A 5,417-nucleotide genomic window follows, 5' to 3' on the forward strand; every position below is an offset into this window, starting at 1 on the left:
TTCGTGAGGGTAGATACCATTGGATAGCTAGGTGGAAAACAACGCATAAGCCTTAGGATGTTGTGTGGAGTAAATCTTGCTGTGTGTCGAGAAAAATAGTAATGTCAAACTTCCCATATCATTGCCGAGTAATTTTCGCATGTTTTCTCATTGAACTAACAGATACAAGTAGTCGACATCGCAACAAAGCAAGCCGTGATCCACCAATGACCACGTCATTGCACAACACATTCGTTTTAAATGACAAAAGTTCGAGCAAACCTCGAAAGCAGACTGGTATATTGGCAGAATATCATTGTAAGAGGAGAAAAAGTGGCGTTTTAAATCCACGTCTGTGCGTAGTGAAACGGGTCAAGTAGAGAAACGTTTTCATTTTACACCCCACGCAGCCAAAGCATTCCAATTCCCTCACCTGGTTAGGGCGTCACGGATCCCTCCACCCCCCCCCCCCCCCCCCCTCTCCAAGAGCATCAGGTCACTGCACGCCGTGACGAGCGCTCTCAGCGGTCAGAGGCGTGCCGGGGGTCGCCCCGGGCGAGGCGACGCGTCAGCGCCCTGACCTCGTTACCAGTCCGGCCAGTGCTGCGGCGATCCATCAGCAGCGCCGCTGCAGCTGCGAGCGCCGATTGATGGCCGCCGGCCGGCCAGCGCCCTGAGCACCAAGCGATTTGAGATATCGCCGGCCGCGTTCATTTAGCTCGGACCGCAATCCACGGCCGCCCAGTCATTTGTACTTGCGCCAATTTTCAGCTGTCTATAGCGCGGCCAAAGTCAGTCATCAATTGCGCCGCCCGGCTTAATTGGAAACGTGATGCGGGTGGGGAATCTCGACGGAAATTCTGATGCGGCTTTGGCTTGCATGTCCTCACAGTCCGGCCTGGTGGGGCAGAGTGTGGGAACTGGGAGTGAATTCAGTGTCGAGTTCCGCCGTGTCCTCTCCAACTTTCAAACCTACAAGTACATGTTATGATCATGTCTGAACGGGTCACTACTGTTCTCGGCCATTGACAAGGAAGGGAAACTGTTTTACGTAGGCGGTGCCCTGTTTTATGCTATAGATATAGATATAATTCGACTACAGCAGTAGTTTATTTGTAGGATATAAATTCACTGCGATGACAGGTCACAGCGATGCTTGTGCCTAAAACGCCTCAAAAGGCGGACGCCGGGCGAGGGGCCAGACGGCTAGTCGATCTCAACGGGACCACCAGCAGCTCTGTGCATCTGAACACGCCGTGTCAGTTGTCAGCTTTTTCATGACAGGACCCCACCCGTCTTTGTCCCGCGCCGCTGCAGAGAGAAATGTTGAGTAAACCCATGATTGCCCTTTGCTCACAGAATGTCCACTAAAGGATAAAATTGTTAACTTTAATTGTAGCTTAAATGCCGATTAACTGCATATGAAATATCTATGGTGTACATGCCAACTGCCGACGGATCACCAGCTTTTCCGACACGTTGACTAAAAGAGGGATCAAATAGCGGCCGTATGCATGAATAACCATATATCTATATGATAATCTGGTGTAACTTGACAGTTGGCACGCGTGTACCATTTGTACTAGTGAAAGGAAAGCGTGATGGATCAAAAAGCGCAGAACGCACGAATAACCATATATAAGCACACAACACACACACACTCACACACACACACACACACACACACACACACACACACACACACACACACACACACACACACACACACACACACACACACACACACACACACACACACACACACACACACACACACACACACACACACACACACCACACACACACACACACACACACACACACACACACACATAAATTAATATATATATATATATATATAGATATATATATATATATGGTGTGTGTGTGTGTGTGTGTGTGTGTGGTGGTGTGTGTGGAAAGTCTGGGCAGCTTGACAGTCGTTGCAGTCTTTGCTAGTTGCACTAGTGACGATATGAAATCAGATCCAGTTTTCCAGACACGCAACGTTTTTTTTTTACTGTAACCACCGCTTGAAATGGAGTACTCGAAAACGGAGCTGGAAGCAAATAAAAAAGGCCAGGGATCCACGGTGCGTGTGTCGGGAAATGCACAGGTTAGCAGAGTTCGCAGGGGTCTCAAATTACGACCAGGTCTGACAGCTGGTGCCCATCTCTTATGCTGAGAGCCATATGCGTCTTCGAATCTAAACTTACGTGCAGCCTGACTTACGCGCTTTGGATTTTTCAGCTTAGACTCCGAGCATCGTGTGCTTGTAGCGATGTGACACATTTACAACACTTTCCACTTCAGTTTAACTGTACCTAACGAGCGTGCTATCCCAGCCTGAATACATCAGGCGCGAGTGCAATGTATTGTTTGCAGTCTGGCTTATGAGCTCAACGCAGAATGTACACACAATCCATTTTAGTTTATAGTGTACCCACACTCAGTTGGAGCTGATTCTCCGCCATCAAAATGCCGTCAATTTACGGAGAACTTTCCGGCCGTTTCTCGGCGTAGTTTTGCGAGCGCAACGCACTCGAAGACTCCTCCGCTCAGCGGTCCTGCGGCGCGGGCCGCCGACGGCAGTTAACGTATTCGGTTCACGCGTCTTGGCCACTGTATGTATGCGCCGGCACTCCGCATAGGGTGTTAGAGTAATGCATTCGCGCTATTTTGACTGCGAAATATTCCGGACATGACGCGTCATCTTGCAGTAATTTACACAGGGGACACGATGTCATATTTCAGAGGAGGCGGACGGTGCTCGTCGCGCTCACCGCCGCTGCGCTGGTTCGGGGCAGGGGCGAGACGCGTCGACTCCTCGTGTTCGGCGCCGCTCATGCTGCTCCACCTCCAGTCAGCAGAGTGCGGGCGGAATCTGATGACGAAACCGTGTTTGGTGCTGGGTTGGCAGGTATTTGTGTTCTTCACAATGTAGAAGCATTGTGCATTGAGCGAGCAGTTTATCACTGAAAGTGAGCGCCAATAATGGGGCCGGCATTACTCGCAGCTCAAGCTCGTCACTCGGGATTAAATCATTGTTTTAAAGCGCCTTGCCGCTGGAAATCCGAAACCTCGCTGTATACCAGCCGCCGGCACAGATACTCGACCGGATACGAATGCTATCAGCAAATGCTTATCGAGCAGCTCACGCAATGGCCGGAGTGACGGCCACATCTTCTTAATCTCAACGCCACGCTTGTCAGTACCGCAACGAATGCCGCTGAGCTATAGCACCAACCCAGGCAGCGCCTCCTGCTGGCGCGATGAAAGCCTCGGTCGACACCGGAAGTAGGCCTGTTCCGCCCGAGGTGCGGCGCGCGGCAGCGTCGCAATCTGCGGCGGATCCGTTTGATCTGACATTCAAATGTAACACGTCACGCGGGATCATCTCGCGTCGCGACTTCCCATGTTCCCGATCAGTTTGACGTTTCAATATGCGCCGGGCCGGCGGTGGCGGCGCCGCCTAATCCTCCGATCAGTCGCATGGGCGCGGCGGGTACGCGGCTCCGGTCGTCCGGCGCCGCCTAATCCTCCGATCAGTCGCATAGGGCGGCGGGCAACGCGGCACCTAGTTGTCCGGCGGGCCGGCCCTTCGCCCGAAGGGCGGGCACGGCTCCAGTCGTCCGGGCCTTGCCCAGAGCGGGGGCATGCGGCCCTATTTAACCGGCGGGTCTTCGCCCGGGAGCGGCGGGCACGAGGCTCAGTCATCCGGCGCCTTCCGGACCGGAGCGGCGGGCACGCGGTCGTAGTCGTCCGGCGGCCCTTCGCCCGGAGCGGCGGGCACGCGGCCCTAGTCGTCCGGCGGCCCCCCCCCGCCCCGCTCGGCGCACGACCCGTCTCACCATCACCCGTCACAGTTTTATGTGGCTGACCTAATGAGATGGCGACTGTGTGAGTGCGCCGACGGGCATGATCGGCGGCTGGCCCTGCTGTGGGCGTGCCGTTGGGGGATGAGCCACCGGTATGGTCGCGGTTCGCCTCGCCTGCAGCTACCGTCGAAAAGTCTGTTGCAAGAAGAATTGTGTGCATACAAACTAATCAAATTAGAAAACATAGCCTTTACTAAGCCGTCAAGTCTCAGTTACAGCCCTTTCTAAGCCGGAGTCCCGAGTGTACAGATGAACCTGCGCTTCGACGGACTTAGATCGTGTGTTGGCAGTCAGAGAATTCTAGTAACATGACGTTACGCTATGCATGCGAGATCATGCAGTCTAGTACTTTCGCGTCAGTTTCCGACATTTGCAGGCAAGCGGTAGAGTTCTAAGCGCTCACGCATCGCATACCAGCTGACGTATCAGTGTTGGACTTTTGGTTTTCGGCCTTAGTTTGGTGAGTCAAATTTGACGCCCCCTCCCCCGTCAGAGCCAGGGTGAAATAAAGCGGTCTGCCCGTGAACGTTTGTCCCAATTTAGCGGTGTGCAGGTAAGCCAGAGTCGGCTATGCTGCACGTTCTTCCCCTAAAGGTCACGGCAAAAATAAATGCTTCCCTGCTAGCCTCACATCGGGCGCTCCGTCAGCACGTGTGTGGTCACAAATTGCAGCAGACAGTGATGCTGAAGAAGATCGAACGCGGCTCATAAAGCACTCGATCCCTATCAAATACAACATGTGCCCCTGCCCGTGCATGCTTGGGACTTCAAAACGTAATGTAAATGCAAAAAATTATTGCATCGAGGTGCCGGTCGATTTTGAGGTTCGTGCCTATCCGGCACGATGCAGATGTAATTGCCCTTTTGATAGCCGCGAGTGTGCGGTGTTGTAAGCCGGGGTTTTTATATCGAAATGTTGACCAAGGTGTCTATGGGTGCTCAGAAACTAGTTCTATACACTTTACGGAAGTGACGTCGATGATCCCGAATCCCGCATACAAAACAAGCTTGCTCTGACCTGGACCGGATGGTTCGCACTGCACCAAAGCGACGCGTCAGCCGCGTACCGATGCCAAGGCCACTCAGGCATCGATCATAGGACCACAGGTGAAAAAGCGCGTTTTGGTCGCCGACAAAACCCTACCGGCATAACTGACACTAGCGGCGTAACCCAATGTCATATGATATGAAATGTCAATGATGTGTTTTCCTAGCAGCACAATCAGGTTCTGGCCTCAGCTGGCAATCACTGAAAGACTCATCGCCGCAGTGATCAACATCCAGCTTTAGCTGGCAATCACTGAAAGACTCGTCGCCGCAGTGATCAACATCTAGCCTTAGCTGGCAATCACTGAAAGACTCATCGCCGCAGTGATCAACACAGTCTACGCATAACCGAAACTCTTACGCATACAATGTCGTTCGACTAAAGTCGGGGCAAACGACAGGATCAGGATGATGTCTACTGCCGCTAGGAAAACAAGCACACAGGCATTTTTATCTGGTTGGTAGGTACTTCTTGGTGGTAAGTCCACGCATCCGATAACATTTATAAACGCA

The sequence above is a fragment of the Pollicipes pollicipes genome, unplaced genomic scaffold, assembly GCF_011947565.3.
Source record: "Pollicipes pollicipes isolate AB1234 unplaced genomic scaffold, Ppol_2.1 Scaffold_6686;HRSCAF=7923_pilon_pilon_pilon, whole genome shotgun sequence".
NCBI lineage: Eukaryota > Metazoa > Arthropoda > Thecostraca > Pollicipedomorpha > Pollicipedidae > Pollicipes > Pollicipes pollicipes.